Source organism: Taudactylus pleione, unplaced genomic scaffold (assembly GCF_031769625.1).
Source record: "Taudactylus pleione unplaced genomic scaffold, aTauple2 ptg000041l, whole genome shotgun sequence".
Classification (NCBI taxonomy): Eukaryota; Metazoa; Chordata; class Amphibia; order Anura; family Myobatrachidae; genus Taudactylus; species Taudactylus pleione.
The window spans coordinates 34,983,426-35,002,993 of NW_028284443.1; positions in this window are offsets into that span (position 1 = coordinate 34,983,426).

Consider the following 19,568-nt stretch of genomic DNA (forward strand, 5'->3'; position numbering starts at 1 on the left):
AATTTTCAAACCTAAGTCTAATTTTAACCCTACCTATAATAGAGGGTGTTTCATTGAAAGTTTCCAAAAGGCCATATGTACAGAAATAGAAGAAATGGATCCAACTTGGAACAAAATTAAAAAGAATATGAGTAAGAGAGAAAGAGAGGCTATAAAAAGTCTTGAAACCAACGAATTGATTACTATCAAACCAGCAGATAAAGGGGGGGGGGAATTGTCATTATGGACACTTGTAAATATGAGAAAGAAATAGCACGTCAATTGAATGATAAAATCACATACAGAACACTTAAGACCAATCCCAGTGAACGTATTGAAAGGGATATCATCAAATTGATTAATAAATACAAGGAGGACAATACTATTACAGACAATGAAGCTAAGTACATAGTGAAAGATAATCCCTCATTCCCAGTATTTTACATACTACCCAAAATTCATAAGTGTCTAAACGATCCCCCTGGCAGACCGATAGTGACAGGAACAGATTCGATTACTTCAAACCTATCACACTATACGGACTACCACCTACAACCTGAAGTTAATAAATTAAAATCTCATATTAAAGACACTATGGATATTCTTACCAAAATCAATGATGTAAAATGGCAAGAAAACTTTATTCTTGTAACAGCTGACGTGAGTAGTCTTTATACCATTATAGACCACTACAAGGGTATAGAAGCAACACAGTTTTTTCTGAATCAAAGTAATCTAAATGAAAGAAAAATTAATTTGATTTTAGAAAGTATAAATTTTATTTTAAAAAATAATTTCTTTTGGCACAACGGCACTTTTTATGAACAAATAAGAGGAACAGCAATGGGCACTCGATTTGCGCCATCATATGCAAACCTCTTTATGGGTTTTTGGGAGGAACATTTTATATGGACTAATAATACCTATAAAGAAAATATTAAATTATGGTACAGATTTATTGATGACATTATTTTTATATGGGAAGGAAGTGAAGAAGAACTCAAAATATTTTGTGAGATTTTAAATAATAATGATTTTAACATTCATTTAATTTACAATCATAGTAAAGTGGAGATCAATTTTTTAGATCTCAACATTTACATCAAAAATAATGAAATACACACTAAAAACTATATGAAACCTACGGATAGTAATGCATATATCAATATGTCAAGCAACCACCATCCAAATGGCTAAGAAACATACCAAAAGGTCAATTAAGAAGAATCAGACGAAACTGCACTGAAGTAGAAGAACGAGCAGAAAATTTGAAAAAGAAATTTGTGGCTAAAGGATACTCTAAAAAACAATTAGAAATCCCAGTTAATGAAATGAAAGAAATAGACAGGGGATTATTATTACAAACAAAAGAAGGTAAAAGAAAGGAAGATGAAAAGTTAAAAATACCATTTATTAACACCTTTAACGGCCAATACAAATTAGTAGAAAAAATGGTACGTAAATATTGGTATTTACTACAGAAGGACCCAGTTTTGAATCCTGTAATTTCTGATAGACCAACCTTTATATATAGAAAAGCCCACAATTTAAAAATAGACTAGTTCAAAGTACTATCCCAATAAAGAGGACAAATAGAATTAAATCGAAAGGATTTTATCGTTGTGGCTTATGCCAAATGTGTAAAAACCATGTTAACCAACCCAATAAACTTGAAAATTATAGTTCTAAGACAACTGGAGTAACACGTGACATCACACAATTTATTACATGCAACAGTATAAATTGCATATATCTAATAGAATGTAGTTGTGGACTCCAATACATCGGACGAACCTCCAGGTCCTTAAAAGAGAGATGGTCCGAACATGTTAGAAATATCAAAAAGGGCTTCGAAAAACATTCATTATCGTTACACTTCAAGGAACATCATAATAGCTCCATTAGAGATGTCCGTAAAGCTATGGGCTTAGTAGAAAAACATTGGAGAAAGAAAAAACTTGACAGTAATATTGCGAGAATGGAAATGAAAACGATTTATGAATTAGGCACTTTACATCCAAAGGGAATGTATATGGATTTTGAATTAAAATGGTTCTTATAAATTATATAATTTATTAATTTTATGTATATTCATTTTATCTGTTTGTATCTTATCACATTGGATTTATAGTCCATTCTCCTTAATCTGTTTATATATTGATATCAAAAAATTTTTAATTGGGCATATGCAGAAGGAGATATATTATGTTTAAGTTTTTACTATGTGTTTAAAAATGTATTTTATATATTTATATCTTACCCCTACCTATATTATACATGGGAATGTGTTTAGACCTGGTACACACTTAAAAGGTATAGTGTTATGAACAAGCATGGTACAGGAGACATGTAAAGAAGTTCCACGCTCCATGCATGCATTCCACTGGCTATATATAATGAGTGGAGCGCATTGACCCGCCCGAAGCACTTCTGCAAACCGGAAGTGTATGCGTTCCACAGGATCCGTCAGGTGGAACGCATACAATACCATGGGGATACTCCGACCTAGGGGAATACATGGGGACTGGGTGAGTCCTTCATCACAAGGAATGATGGCCTCATTGTGTAAGATCCATGACCAGCTATAGAACTTATAGCACTATAGGGATAATATTCACATCAGGCCCGCCGACAGGAACCGGAAATGTATGCGTTCCACGTGCATGATGTAGTGGAACGCAAATGATATGTGTATACACAGTTCTTAGGTTTTAACAAAGGAATTTCTATAAGTCCGTCAAGAAAAAAACGTAATGTATGTTTATTGAATTATTTTATAAATTTAAGGTATTTTTTAGTATATTTTTCCCCTCCAGTAATGGACCAATGAATGAGGAGGGAGGGGTATTTAAAGGTAACAGTCAGTACAGCCCTATACACCTTGATAAAGGCTTTCTCAAGCAGAAACGCGTTGGTGGTGGAACTGTGAGGAGGTGACCATCCAGACTGGGCTACAGCAGGTAGATTCTTGGTCCCAGGAGGTATCCTGTGTATAAGTTATACTAAACGCTTGATGGTGTTTGTATACACCTGGTCTTGAGGTACGCTGATTCACAATTGTTTTAAAGAAATTTGCCTCATAATAAAATTGTATCACACTATTTGAGACCCGTCTTTGTTCCCCTTCTTATCGTTTGAGGAACAAGGGATATGCACGCTGGTGTGAGAAGAGGATAAAGTGACAAATTTTATTGGGCTGACTGTCTGGATTCTAAGAAGCTATCTTTACCTTTTTACCTACCGGTATCTTGAAAACGGGGGAGTTCTCTCCCTACTAAGTACATTTCAGAACATTTTTAGTCCATGTGTCAGCGGACATTAGCATTATGTTAATATAAGACTGCGATCCCCAATTAAGATTTTGCTCAGGGTTTGTTTCTGTCATTTATTGTCATTATTTGGTGTGTCTAACAGGGTGTGCACCAGAACCCTTTGTAGCATTTCATAATTATAGAAGCGCACCTATTGTTACCCATTTTTTGTCTACACCTTTGATCATGTTTTCGCTGAAGAAAACTGGTCACATCTGAAAGTCAGGTTTTATGTGAAGTTTAATTTTCATCAGATGTGATGGCACAGTATCGGGCCTAAGAGCCATGTGTACAAACTGCTGACCATTCTGGTTGACCGTTCTTTCGATGCTCCTACAGCAACACGATGCAGTGCATAATTAATTCTGGCTTGCTACGTACTATTGTGAAAATGTACCAGCCAATGATATACATCGCTTCAATCATAAATTAAGAAGGAAGTCCAGGAGCAGAGCATTTTGTACCATGGAGTGGGTTATGTTGGAGGTAACCCTAACCCTCCCCCTAGTGCCTAACACGGCACCCTAACCCTCTGCCCCATCTAGCTACTTATCTTCGGCATCCCGGCGGTCGGAATGTGGCGCCGGGTTTCTGACCGGTGTCGGTATTCCGGCACCGTTAATGTAAGCATTGGCATCCCAACCACCAGGATGCCGAACGCATCCCATTACCATGTTATTGTATTAAATAGAATACTGGAATGGACTACGGTGAAAGACACACAACAATGTGTCTCCTTTGAAAAGCTTAGTCTTCTACATTGTCTGAAATTACCCCTTGGTTATTTTACATCGCAACCCAACCATTAGCTCCACTCTACTTTGTTGGAAATATTATATGCATTTGGTCTATTTCCTTCATAACCAGAACTTTGCTCTGGAACTACACATTGCTAGCCTCTTCTCTTGGTCTATGGCAGGGATCTTCAGCTGGTGCCTTTGTTAAGGTTCCGCCAGTTCAACAGAGATCCAATCTAACTGAGATATCCCCTAGGGTGTTATAGTGTGGCCTCCTCTCTCTGCTTGTACCTTTGGGATCTCCTTCATCTGCTCTGACATCTCTGGAGTCCGCACTCCACTCTGTAGAGACATGCTGCCATCATGGAGCTAACAGCTAAGCCGAGACCCCCTAAATCCCCATACACTGGCTGCCTGCTTGTGAGGGGTGGCAGGCTGCTAGTGACATTCAGTGCAATTAACAAAGTCCTTGACTCCTCCCTACTGTTTTTTATGGTGTGCGGCCTATCTCCTGGGGGATGGGTTGTTGTGGGGCACCCGGCCCTTCGCTCTGCCCATCTCCTGTTGCTTCTCTGTGTTCCGGCTTGCACTGGGGAAATGCTGGCACAGGGTACAAACCTGCACTCGCAAAACAGGCAGGGCGCATATCTACATTTAAAATACTGGCAGGGTGGTGCACCTTGCCAAAACAAGAACACTATATGAATAAGTCGTAGTTGCTGACTTTCTGGTGGGGCAGCCAGGTCACGACAGCAGTGGGCATGTCAAAGAGGGTGGCATGACTGTGCACTCACCTCATCATAAAGTGGGGGCATGGCTACAATGACGTGATTTAGTGCGAATAGTGTCGACATCTGCTTGATCTGCCCACTTTATTGGGAAAGTGGATGCTGCAGGGCAGACGTAGCAGTGTACACTGCAGCCTCCGTGATATTTGAATGCTCTCGAGATTTAAGAGCCTTCCGTCCATTTCTGGAGACAAATGCAGGCAGGCAGCTGGAAATCTGGGCCTGATTCAGACCCGCTCGCGAGCGCTGAGCGCTCGCGAGCGTGTCGTTGTTGCCCAAATGCGCATGCGCTAGACCCGAATAACAACTGCAAAGCCGTCGTTATGGGTCTTGCACCAAAGGGGGCGTGCTGTCAATGGTGAGTGACAGCACGCCCCCTTTGGTGGGCATGCCGGGGGCGTGGCTGCCCAGACGGAGGCGTTCCCATGGGAACGCCTACCATCTGTGGCCGGCCCCACTGACATCACAAGTGATGTCAGTGGGAGTGCTTTCGGCTCTGTTAGAGCCAAAAGCACTCTTGGGCTTGTGGCAACAAGACCCTACACAAGGATCTCGTCGCAAGCCCGATGGTCGCGATGGTCTTGACCATCACGACCATCATCATGGCCGCTCGCTATAGCTGTGGGTGGTCACTCACAGCTATGCGAGCGGCAAGGAGGCCGCTCCAAAAAGTAAGAGGGACGGCCCTGATTCAGAGCGAGCGCTCTGTCAGAGCGTCCGGCTCTGAATCAGGGCCTCTGCCTGTGTCTTTGCAGCCTCTCAGTCTGTGTGCAGCTCAGCTGCAAACCATTCAGTTATTAGGGTGGCTCTTTGCAGGGATTGCTGTCATTGGTCCCTGCTTCTGATAAGTTATAGCCAGCCCTACACTTCCTGCAGGAGATAGTTCTTCTTGGACCCTTGTCATTCGGTCCCTGAAGGAATTACTCAGCTAAGGGCCATATTCAATTTGAAGAGACTTTATCGTCATTTTCGCCTGTTTTAATTATCCCCGTATTCAATTTCAAAGACTTTTCGCCGGGGCGAAAAGTCTTTGTAAAAATACGGGGATACTTTTCTCCACAAAATAGGTGGCGAAAAAAAGTGCAGAATTGGGGTTTAGGGGTGCAGGCTTAAAAAAAATAGCCTGCACCCCTGGGAATGGCCCCTAAAATTAATGTGTGTCAAAAAAAGTATTAAAAAAAATCGGGACATCCCAAAAAATTAACTTGAATTTTGGGCTTAAAAAAAAAAAATATGGGGGACAAAATCCTAAAGTTGCGAAATAGATTCCAGAGGGGTTCCCAAGTATGCGGCAGGTGTTTTCTTCATTGCGGCTAGTAGTGGCAGGTGCATTTTGAAGAATTTAAAAAAATCAGTTTAAGGACTTAAAAGTATGCTTGCATCCATTTTCATGTACCGCAAATTCAATGCAACTAGTGCTATTCTTCACCCGTTCTTCACAGACACATTTATGCACCTGCCGCAGCTATTTAAAAACCCTAGTTACCTTCCGCAGGCCAAAACGGGGAAACCCATAGTGATCCCCCATGTCAGGACATCATTAGGGGGGTCCCTGGATGATTTACCGAAAATTCCCCGATTTTTTCCGATACTTACCTTTACGCCGGGTCCCGTTTTCGCCGCCTCCAATTGAAAGCTGGGATAAGTGGGCACGGCTCGATACTTTATCCCTGCAAAAACCTCCGATGTGGAGCAAAAAGTCCAGCACAGACTTTTCGCTCCCAAATTGAATATGGCCTGAAGCTGCATACACACACAACGATTTTGTTACCAACGATTTTATGAACGATTTTCTGTCAGATTATCTGTCAGATTACGTGTCAGATTTTTTAAAGTGTAATGAATGATTTTTTTGACTTACAAACGATTTTTGCATATTCCCTTAATGAAAATCGTTGACTTGACAAGTCTGACTGAACTACAAACTACAAACGTGAACGCGCATGAAAGATAATCGTTCATCGTTTGACTCAGAAAGTGAGCAATTTTTATAAATGATATCGTTTAACGATAATCGTTAAAAAAATCGTTGTGTGTGTATGCAGCTTTAGTGTTTCACTACTGTGCATTTACCCTGCTGATATATACTCCTTAGTATTCTACTGTGTCACCTGTGCATGCATTATCTGCTGAGCAATCCACCTGTGTCTTGCTGGAATCACTATTTTAAATATCAGTGATTTCTATATTGGGATTGCTGTGCTATGCTGGTGCTGCTGCAATAATAGTGACTGTTTAACCATTACTATAGCATTGAGAACTGTGCAGATCTGAGTGTTCTATCACTTGCATTTCACCTGTGGTTAAATACTGTGCTGCACTTCAAGGATTGCATTATTATACATCAGGGGTGGCTAGACTTTTGGACTCGGTGATCTACTTTTGAAGCTACACACCTTTTGTGATCTACCAAGCCCAAAAAAGGGGGGGTGGCATGCAAAAGGGGCATGACCTTGCAGCAAGGGATGGCACACAGTAGCGCCCCTTATGCAATGTCCACTGTACTAGTGCACCTTATGCAATGCCCTCAGTGATGCCCCTTATGTAATTCCCCCAGTAGTAGAGCCCTTTATGCAGTGCCCACTGTAGTAGTGCCACTTATAAAGTGCCCCCAGTAGTACCTCTTATATAGTGCTCCCAGTAGTGCCCCTTATACAGTGCCCTTTATGCAGTGCCCCCAGCAGTGCCTCTTATACAGTGCCCCCAGTATTTTCTCTTATACAGTGCCACCAGTAGTGCCCCTTATACAGTGCCCTCAGTAGTGCCCCTTATACAGTGCACCCAGTAATAGTGCCCCATACACATAAAAGACAGACACCCAAACAACACTATACTTACCTGAATCCCCGCTCATGCACCTGCCGCCATCCTAGTATTCCTTCCACTCGGTACTATGGGAGAAACGTCATGATGTCTCTCCCATAGTTCACACTGCAGGAGCCAGAAGGCGGAGCTCTGGAGTGAGCTCCAGCCTCCGGCAGAAACTGCAGTTAAGAAGTTGCCGGGCGCGCGTGGGTAATAAAATCTCAGCGGGCGCCCGGCAAATGCAGTATGCAGCGCGGCTCCTCTCCAGCCTGGCGCCAGCTAAGCACATTGCGCCGGCCCTGGGTGCAGCAGCCAATAAGAATCTGCTTGACTCTTATTGGCTGCTGCTGGCTACTACTGGAGGTCCACCATGATCGACCGGTCGTATGTTTGCGGTCGACCAGTAGATCGCGATCGACATTTTGGCCACCCCTGCTCTACATGATGTTCATATCCTCTGTCTGCATATTATACCCTTGCTACTACCTGTTTCAGTGTACTGGGCAAACTAGTGTCAGTACTTCAGTTAACTGTGTCCTTGCCATATTACTGTTGCTTATACATTACCACTCCCAGTTATTACTAGGGGTGTGCACCGGCCACTTTTCGTGTTTTTGTTTTGGATCTGGATCTTTCTTCGTGTTTTGGATCTGGATTGGTTTTACCAAAACCACCCTTCCGTGTTTTGGGTTCTGGGTTTTGTGTTTTGGATCTGTATTATTTTGAAAAAAAGCATAAAAACAGCTAAAATCACAGAATTTGTGGGTTTTTCTGCTGCTATGCTATTATTAACCTCAATAACCTTAATTTCCACTCATTTCCAGTCTATTCTGAACACTGAACACCTCACAATAGTGTTTTTATGTCCAAAAGGTTGCACCGAGGTGGCTGGATGACTATGCTAAGAAATACGAGTGGGCGCCACAAACACGTGGCCCATCTAGGAGTGACACTGCAGTGGCAGACAGGATGGCAGTTTGAAAAACTAGGCCCCAAACAGTACATAATGCAAAGAAAAAAAAGAGATGCAAGATGGAATTGTCCTTGGGCCCTCCCACCCACCCTTATGTTGTATAAACAGGACATGCACACTTTAACAAACCAATCATTTCAGCGCCAGGGTCTGCCACACGACTATGGCTGAAATGATTGGTTCGTTTGGGCCCCCACAAAACAAGCTGGCAATTAATCTGTCCCTGCACAAACTGGCTCTACGGAGGCAAGATGTCGTCCTCATCCTCCTCATCCACCGATTCCTCACCCTCTTCAGTGTTGTGTACATCCTCATCCTCACAGAGTATTAATGCGTCCCCGCTGGAATCCACCACCACAGGTCCCTCTGTACGTTCTGGAGGCTGGTCTCCCTGGAAGAGTTGATAAATCATTTTTATGAACATCATCTTCTCCACATTTTGTGGAAGCAACCTCCTACGCCTTTCGCTGACAAGATTCCCGGCTGCATTAAACACTCTTTCGGAGTACACACTGGAGGGGGGGCAACTCAGGTAAAATAGAGCCAGTTTGTACAGGGCCCTCCAAATTGCCTCTTTTTCCTGCCAGTACAGGTACGGACTGTCTGACATGCCTACTTGGATGCTGTCACCGATGTAATCCTCCACCATTCTGTCAATGATGACAGTATCATATGCAGTGACAGTAGACATGTCAGAAATTGTTGCCAGGTCCTTCAGTCCGGACCAGATGTCCAAACTTGGTCCTGCCTGCCCTGCATCACCGCCAGCGGGTTGCTTAAGATACCTAAGTTTTTTCCTGGCAGCCCCAGTTGCGGGAGAAAATGAAAAAGGAGCTGTGGACGTGTCACGTTCAGCTTCAGCTGACAGTGTTTTCACCAGCAGGTCTTTGCACCTCTGCAGGCTTGTGTCGGCCGGAAAGAGAGACACCACATAGGCTTTAAACCTAGAATCGAGCATGGTGGCCAAAATGTAGTGGTCTGATTTCAACAGATTGACCACCCTGGAATCCTGGCAAAGCGAATGAAGGGCTTCATCCACAAGTCCCACATGCCGAGCGGAATCGCTCGGTCTTAGCTCCTCCTTCACTTTCTCCAGCTGCTTCTGCAAAAGCCTGATGAGGGGAATGACCTGACTCAAGCTGGCAGTGTCTAAACTGACTTCACGTGTGGCAAGTTCGAAGGGCTTGAGAACCTTGCACAACACGGAAATCATTCGCCACTGTGCTTGAGTCAGGTGCATACCCCCTCCTTTGCCTATGTCATAGGTGGATGTTTAGGCTTGAATGGCCTTTTGCTGCTCCTCCGTCCTCTGAAGCATATAGAGGGTTGAGTTCCACCGCGTCACAACCTCTTGCTTCAGGTGATGGCGGGGCAGGTTCAAGAGTGTTTCCTGGTGCTCCAGTCTTCGGCACTCAGTCGCTGAATGGCGAAAGTGGGCAGAAATTTTTCAGGCCGCCCAAAGCCTCTCCTGCACGCCCCTGTCGCTTTTCAGAAAATTCTGCACCACCAAGTTTATTGTGTGAGCAAAACATGGGACGTGCTGGAATTTGCCCAGATGTAATGCCCGCACAATATTGGTGGCGTTGTCAGATATCACAAATCCCCAGGAGAGTCTAAGTGGGGTAAGCCACTGGGCAATGATTTCCCTCTTTCTCTCTCTCTGGGCTGTCACAGTCATATAGTCCTTAGTCTACCCTGTTCCACTTGTCAACATGTCCGTGGTTAAGTGGACATTGGGTACAACCGCATTTTTCAGGACACTGAGGACACTTTATATGACGTTTCTGTACAGTCTCGGTATCGCCTGCCTAGTGAAGTGGAATCTAGACGGGATTTGGAACCAGGGACACACTATCTCCATCAATTGTCTAAATCCCACTGCACTAATGGCGGATACCGGACGCACATCTAACACCAACATAGCAGTCAAGGCCTCAGTTATATGTTTTGCTTCAGGATGACTGCTGTCGTACTTCATCCTCCTCGCTAAGGACTGTTGGAGGGTCAATTGTTTAGTAAAAGTAGTGGTGTTCCTACTTCCTATCTGGGATGATGAATGACTCCCAGCAGCAGCAACAGCAGCAGCGGCAGCAGGAGGCGTAGCAATGCAGGATCCTCCGGAGGAATCCCGGATAGGAGAGTCAGTCATGCCAGTGACATGGCCTGCAGGACTACTTCCGATCCTGACTAAGGAGGAAATTGACGAGGAGGGAGTTGACGGTGTGGTTTGCAGGCGCTTGGATACAACAGGACAACGGGATTTAGGTGTCCCTGGACTGCTTACGGTCCCTTCTTAGCCAAAGTTTCTGAACTTGACAGTAACTTTTTATGAACGCGCTGCAGGTGCCGTATAAGGGAGGATGTTCCTAGGTGGTTAACATCCCTACCCCTACTTATTTCACCTTTACATATGGTACATATGGCAAGACAGTTGTTGTCCGGATTTGGATAGAAATATTGCCAGACCAAAGAGGTGGAATGTTTGGCATGACCGTGATGGGCTTTTTCATCCCACGGACAACAACTGTCTCCCCTGGAGCCTGATTTAAACAAACCACATCACCATCAGAATCCTCCTCGCCAACTTCCTCCTCAGCGCCAGCTACACCAGTATCCTCATCCTGTTGTACTTCAACAGTGACATCTTCAATTTGCATATCAGCAAGTGGACTGTGGGTGCTCCGTTCAGCACTTGCAGGGGGCGTGCAAATGGTGGAAAAAGCCACCTCTTCCCGTCCAGTGCTTGGAAGGTCAGGCATCGCAACCGCCACCACACTTGGACTCTCCTTGGGGATTTGTGATATCTTCTTAGAACGTACAGTTCTTCGCTGTGCTTTTGCCAGCTTAACTCGTTTGATTTTTTTAGCGGGAGGAGGGCTTCCATTGTCATGTGAAGCTGAGCCACTAGTCATGAACATAGGGAAAGACGTTAGCCGTTCCTCGGTGTCATAAATGGCATATTGGCAAGTTTATGTTTCTCCTCAGATGATTTAAATGTTTTTTTTAAGGTCATTTTCCTGAACTTTGTCATTTGGGATTGTATGTGCCCTCTACTATGACATTGGGCATCGGCCTTGGCAGACAATGTTGATGGCATGTTATCGTATATGTGATGACTAGTGGCAGCAGCTTCAGCAATAGGAGGAAGTGGTTCTTGATCTTTCCCTATTTTATTTTTATCGGAGAAAGTTTGGTCCTCCATTTATGTTATATTGATATATACGTGCGGCTAAGGCGCACGCAAACACAGAAAATATTTTTTTATTTTTGTTGGAGACTAGTGCACTTTGTGGGTTACACCACCCTTTAAGAAATGAGCCAGCTGGCTCTTTACTTATGGGACACAAGCGCACGCTTGGCGCTGCTCCTTTGTTGATGCACGTGCAGCTACAGTGCACACAATTCAAAAAGACAGAAAAAAAAGGAGAATTTTTTATTTTTTTGTGGAGCGCACTTTGGGGGTTACAGCACCCTTTAACGGACAAGCCAGCCGGCCCTTTACTTATGGGACACAGGCGCACGATTGGCGCTGCTCCTTTGTTGATGCACCTGCAGCCACAGCACACAATTCACAAACACAGAAAATATTTTTTTATTTTGTTTGGAGTGCACTTTGGGGGTTACAGCACCCTTTAACGGACAAGCCAGCTGGCCCTTTACTTATGGGACACAGGTGCACGCTTGGCGCTGCTCCTTTGTTGATGCACGTGCCGCCACAGTGCACACATTTCAGAAACACAGAAAATATATTTTTATTTTGTTTGGAGTGCACTTTGGGGGTTACGGTCAAGCCAGCCGGCCCTTTACTTATGACACAGGCGCACGCTTGGCGCTACTTTGTTGATGCACTTGCAGCTACTGCGCACACAATTCACAAACACAGAAAAAATATTTATTTTTTTGCACTTGGGGGGAGCACCCCTGATGGACAGAGCACCCCCTGGACAACACTACAGCACCCCTTTAGGACTGGGACATTGCACAGGACTTTGGAGTGGACACAGCCCCTATTGACAACTGACTGCACAACACAGTCCAGCCAGCCCCTATGGACTTTGGAGGAATGGACACAGGGTCTCATTCAGACCCGCTCGCGAGCGCAGGATGCTCGCAAGCGGGTCGATGGTACCCAAATGCACATGCGTACGACGGGTCTCGCACCAAAGGGGGCGTGCTGTCGATGGTGATTGACAGCACGCCCCCTTTGGTGGGCGTGCCAGGGGCGTGGCTGCCAGACGGAGGCGTTCCCATGGGAACGCCTACCGTCTGGGGCCGGCCCCACTGACATCACTAGTGATGTCAGTGGGAGTGATTTGGGCTCTGATAGAGCCAAAATCACTCCAGGGCTTGCGGCAGTGAGACCCTACCGCAGGGTCTCGTCGCAAGCCCGATGGTCGCGATGGTCTTGACCATCGTGACCATCATCATGGACGCTCGCATAAGCTGTTGGTGGTAACCCACAGCTATGCGAGCGTCCAAAATAGCCGCTCCAAATTTCAATAGGACGGCCCTGATTCAGAGCGAGCACTCTGGTCAGAGCGTCCGGCTCTGAATCAGGGCCACAGCCCCTATGGACAACAGCAGCACAACACAGCCAGCCCCTATGGACTTTGGAGGAGTGGACACAGCCCCTATGGACAACAGCAGCACAGCACAACACAGCCAGCCCCTATGGACTTTGGAGGAGTGGACACAGCCCCTATGGACAACAGCCCCTATGTTGTCCTGGGGGGTTCGGGTTTCACATATCCGAACCCGCTCACCCCTAGTTATTACCTAGTGATCTGTCTGTTACATAAGCCTCTACTGTTTGGAGGTATAAGACCTGGCAGCCACCTACGTACCGGTGTGTGCGTCTAACACTAAGGGAACAGCATGTAGCTGTTATAGGCAGAAGACCCTCCATAGAGGAACTCTAGGGGTCTTATGCAATAGTGCAGGAGTTTCATCACACCATCGAGATGTCTTCATGGCAAACTCTGCTTGTAGTAGGAAACAGTCCAGGATAAGGCGCCCAGGAAATCTGTTAAAGGTTTTGAAGGAGCAGGCAAAGGCAGATGTCAGACTCCAGGCCAAGTTCAGTGCACAGGTATCCAGCAGAGGCAGTAGTCATAGTACTGTTCAAATTCAGTTCACAAGTATACAGCAGCAGAAGGTACAAACAGAGGCGGATCTACTGTGAAACTACTTATTATTATTATCCTTTATTTATATGGCACCACAAGTGTTCCGCAGTGCCTTACATAGAACTAATAGGTGAACAAGAAACAAGTAACTTACAGTACATTACAGTGCAGGACAAGGACACGATTTATATACATTGCTGAAATAGTGATTAAAGCACTCACAAGAAGCTGCCGGGAGTTGGCAGTCCCGTGTTAGGTGCCCTAATGGGGAGTAGAGAGTAGAAGAAAATGTAAAGAGAAGCACATGAGGGAAGAGGTCCCTGCTCATGAGAGCTTACATTCTAAGGGGAGGGGCAGACAGACAGGCGTGACACAGAAGGGGAAGATAGGAAGGAAAGAGCATGAGGTGGGTTAGGATGAGTGCTGAAAGGCTTTGATGAAGTAGTGGGTCTTGAGAGCCCGTTTGAAGATTTGTAGAGAGGTGGAGAGTCTGATAGGGAGAGGGAGAGCATTCCAAAGGTAGGGAGCAGCACGGGCAAAATCTCGGATGCGGGAGTGGGAGGAAGTAATCAGTTGGCAAGAGAGGCGGCATGCATTAGTTGAGCGAAGTGGGCGGGCGGGAGTGTGAAGGGAGAGAAGGTCAGAAATGTATGCGGGAGAGGATTTGGTGAGGGCTTTGTAGGCAAATGTAAGAACCTTGAATTGGCATCTGAAGGGGAAGGGGAGCCAGTGTAGGGCTTGAAGGAGAGGGGAAGCAAATGTAGAACATCTGGAGAGGAAGATGAGCCGAGCAGCAGCATTGAGAACAGATTGTAGTGGAGAGAGGTGAGAGACTGGGAGGCCAGCTAGGAGAAGCTTACAGTAGTCCAATCTGGATATGACCAGTGAGTGGATGAGGGTTTTAGTGGCATCCTGGGTGAGGAAGGGTCTAATCCAGGAGATATTTTTTAGGTGAAAATGGCAAGACTGCTAGAGGTGCTGAATGTGCGGTTTAAAGGAGAGGGAGGAGTCAAGGATAACTCCAAGACAGTGCACTTTAGGGCTAGAGGAGATAGTTGTGCCATCAATAGATAAAGAAATTGTGGGAAGTGAGCTAATGGAAGAGGGTGGGAAGATGATCAGCTCAGTCTTAGACATGTTAAGTTTAAGAAAGCGCTGGGACATCCACGAAGAGACAGCAGAGAGACAGTTGGAGATACGGGTAAGGAGCGAGGGGGAGAGCTCAGGGGTGGAAAGGTAAATTTGAGTATCATCTGCATAGAGATGATATTGGAGGTCAAAAGAGTTAATGAGTTCACCTAAAGAGGATGTATATAGGGAGAAAAGGAGAGGTCCAAGAACAGAACCTTGGGGAACTCCTACCTTTAGTGGAAGTGGAGGGGAAGAGGAGTCATAAGAGGACACAGCGAAGGAACGATCAGAGAGGTAGGAGGAAAGCCAGAAGAGGGCAGTGTCACGTAAACCGAGAGAGTAAAGGATTTGCAGGAAGAGAGTGGTCTACAGTGTCAAATGCAGCAGAGAGGTCAAGGAGAATGAGCAGAGAGTAGTGGCCCTTGGATTTGGCAGCAAGGAGGTCATTGCTGACTTTCGTGAGGGTAGTTTCAGTGGAGTGGAGAGATCGGAAGCCAGATTGAAATGAGTCAAGGAGGGAGTGGGATGAAAGAAAGGTGGTAAGGCGGTTGTAGACAATACGCTCAAGGAGTTTGGAAGCAAAAGGGAGAAGAGAGATGGGTCGATAATTGGAAAGTATGTTAGGATCAAGGGTAGGTTTTTTAAGAATGGGGGAGACAAGAGCATGTTTGAATGCAGAAGGGACAGTGCCAGATGATAGGGAGAGATTAAGGAGGTGAGCCAGATGGGAACAGGCAGAAGGAGACAGGTGGGAGAGGAGACGCGAAGGGATAGGGTCAAGAGGGGAGGTGGAAGGAGGGGAGGACCAGATGAGGGCCATGACTTCATCTTCAATAGCAGGGGAGAAGGATGTCAGAGTTGGTGAGACAGAAGGGGAGGGGGCAAGGAGGGGGAGGAGTGCTGAGGGTCTGATGGGATATGATGTCCTCACGTATGGAGTCAATTTTAGATGTAAAGTAGGTGGCAAAGTCGAGGGCAGAGAGCGAGGAGGGAAGGCGAGGAGGGGAAGGGCAGAGTAGGGAGTTGAAAGTGGCAAAGAGACGCCGGGGGTTTGAGGACTGGGAGGAGATGAGGTTCTTGAAATATGTTTGTTTGGAGAGAGACATTGCAGCACTGTAGGAAGAGAGAATAAATTTGAAATGGAGGAAGTCAGCCTTAGAGCGTGACTTTCTCCACTGACGCTCTGCAATTCTTGAACACTTTTGTAGGTATCTGGTGCATTTGGAATGCCAGGGTTGTGGTGTGGATCTGCGAGGGTGAGTGGTTATAGCTGGAGCAACAGAGTCAAGAGCAGAAGTAAGGGAGGAATTGTACAGGGAAGTAGCTTTGTTCAGGACAGGAGAGCGAAATGATAGGGGAGAGAAGAGAGTCCAGCAGGGAGGAAAAAGCAACAGTGTCAATAGCCTCAATATTACGCTTAGTAATGGTAGCCTTAGTGTTAGAGGAGGGGAAAGAGAGAGGGATAGGTTAAAAGAGAGAAGGTGATGGACAGAGAGGGGGAATGGGCAATTGGAGTAATCAGAAATACCACAACGGTGAGTAAAGACCAGGTCAAGTGAGTTCCCACTCACATGGGAGGATGAGGAGGTCCATTGGGCGAGACCAAATGAAGAGGTGAGGGTAAGGAGTTTAGTTGCAGAGGATTCTGTGGGAATATCAATAGGAATATTAAAATCACCTAGGATAATGGAGGGAAGATCTGAGGAGAGAAAGTGAGGGAGCCAGGAAGCGAAGTTGTCAAGGAATTTGGAGGTAGAGCCAGGGGGATGGTAAATGACAGCTACTCTGAGGTTTACTGGTTGGAAGAGGCGATTAGCATGAACCTCAAATGTGTGGAATGTGAGGGATGGTTCAGAGGGTATTAGCTGGTAGGAATAACTGGTGGACAGAAGGACCCCAACACCACCACCATGGCGACCCCCAGGCCAGGGGGTGTGGGAGAAGGCAAGGCCCCCAGAGGAGAGAGCAGCAGGAGAAGTGGTGTCAGAGGGTGAGATCCAAGTTTCAGTGATGGCTAGGAGATTCAGAGAGTTGGAGATAAAAAGGTCATGGGTAGGGACCAGTTTATTACAGACTCACCTGGCATTCCAGAGGGCACAGGATAGAGAGATAGCATTTGTTGGGGAGATGTGAATACGATTATCTGGGTTGCTGTAACGTGGTGGTAAGATAAATTTGGGGACCGATATGAATAGAGTTTAGTGATGGTGCGGGCACCTGAGCTAGAAAGGGAACCTGTAGGAGGCGAGCAGGGAGTGAGATGTGGATGGCAATGGGGTGAAGTGACAGGGAGAGGAGTGTAGGAGGAGGGTTTAGTGGTGGGGTAGTAGGACAATGGGGGGGTAGAACAGGAAGAAAGTGGAGTAATGGGAGAGGAGGGGAGAGTAGGCAGACAGAGGAGGGGGAGAAGGGAAGGAGGAGGTGGAAGAGATAAGGGGGAAAGGATAAAGGTGGAAGCAGGGGGCAGAACAGAGGATTAGGTAGAGACTGAGTGAAGGAGGGAGTTGACAAAAACCTTGTCATGGTGTTTATAAGTAAGCAAGAGGAATTAAATTTGGAAATGTAAATAAGATATGAGTGCAAGAAATTTGTAGGAATGCAAGTAAAAAAAAACAAAAAAACAGTAATGTATCAAAAAACAGTGTATCAATATGTATGCAGATTAACAAGACTGTTATAGGGAGGATTAAAAGTGGGGATCTAATGTGTGCAGAATTTGAAAAATAATGCAGATTGTAAGCAGATAGAGGATGTGAGGCTAGGCAGGAGAGCTGAGATAAAGGACAGTGGGCCTGATTCAGAGCTGCACGCTCTGACCAGAGCGCCCGCTCTGAATCAGGGCCCTCCTCCATGAAAATGGAGCGGCCTCCTGGACGCTCGTATAGCTGTGGGTGACCACCCACAGCTATAGCGAGCGTCCATGATGATGGTCGCGATGGTCTTGACCATCGCGACCATCAGACTTGCGACGGAGACCCTGCGGTAGGGTCTCCCTGCCACAAGCCCAGGAGTGATTTTGGCTCTATCAGAGCCAAAATCACTCCCACTGACATCACTAGTGATGTCAGTGGGGCCGGCTTCAGACGGTAGGCGTTCCCATGGGAACGCCTCCGTCTGGCAGGCACGCCCCCGGCACGCCCACCAAAGGGGGCGTGCTGTCAATCAACATCGACAGCACGCCCCCCTTGGTGCGAGACCCGGAGCGATGGAAAGCCCGTCGCTCCCCGGGTCTCGCGCATGCGCACGACGGAGCTCACTCCGTCGTGCGCATGCGCAGTGGGGAACATCGACCCGCTTGCGAGCGTACTGCCGCTCGCGAGCAGGTCTGAATGACCCCCAGTGTTTCAAAGTAGTTAGATGTAAACTGACATGGGAAAAAGTCCGATAAGCATTGAATTGTAGGCGAGAATCAGAAGGCCAGCATTATTAATAGCAATAGAAGCTTCAGGCCCCTAACCCCGGAGAGGCCCTGAAGCAAATTTTTTATTTAATGAGTGAATTTTGAAGTTTTTAAGTGTGTGGTATTAAAATAAGGTTATTTTATCATAAGCCAATGGGTTGAAGTACTTAATATTGACCTTAGAAACCCCCCTACATGCACTACTGTAGAGCATATTCTGATTACCTAGAAACTGCCACTGATCAGTACTTGCCAGAAGACACTATCTATAGCTCCGACCAGAGGATGGATCTTATGAGCCGGCCGGATGCAGAATAGAGAGCTGCTGTCAGTGTCACTGCTGTGTGCAGTACTGCCAGATGCCACTAGATGCTCCCATCTCTATTTGTGCTGTCCCAATTACCAGAAGTTAGTCCTGCAGTACTGACTGCAAACTGAAAGCCGAGCTGACTGAGGCATGGCATGCAGCTCAGAGGCGGGAGCATGCAGCATGGGGAAGAAACCTGACCTCAGGGGTATTCCAGAGATCTCATTAAGGTGGATACATAGCTGGGATCCTACAGAGGAAGTGAATATGTTTTGGTTTTGTATGTGATCTATCTACAGTCTCTCTCTCTTGGGGTTTTCTACATCTATCTATCTACAGTGTCTCACTCTCTGGGGGGTTTCTATATCTATTTACAGTCTCTCACTCTCTGGGGGGTTTCTGCATCTATCTACAGTGCCTCACTCTTTGGGGAGTTTCTACATCTATCTACAGTGTCTCACTCTCTGGGGGTTTTCTACATCCATCTATCTACCTACAGTGTCTCTCTGGGGGGTTTCTACATCTATCTATCTATCTATCTATGGTGCCTCACTCTCATGATCTATATCTATCTACAGTCTCTCAATCTCTGGGGGGTTTCTACATCTATCTATCTACCTACAGTGTCTCATTCTTTGGGGGGTTTCTACATCTATCTATCTATGGTGTCTCACTCTCTGAGGGGTTTCTATATCTATCTACAGTATTTACAGTGTCTCACTCTCTGGGGGGTTTCTACATCTATCTACAGTGTCTCACTCTCTGGGGAGTTTTACATCTATCTATCTACGGTATCTCACTCTCTGGGGGGTTTCTACCTTTATCGATCTATATTTATCTACAGTCTCTCACTCTCTGGGGGGTTTCTACATCTATCTATCTACCTACAGTGTCTCACTCTCTGGGGGGTTTCTACATCTATCTATCTATCTATGGTGTCTCACTCTCTGGGGGATTTCTACATCTATCTATCTACAGTGTCTAACTCTCTGGGGGGTTTCTACATCTATC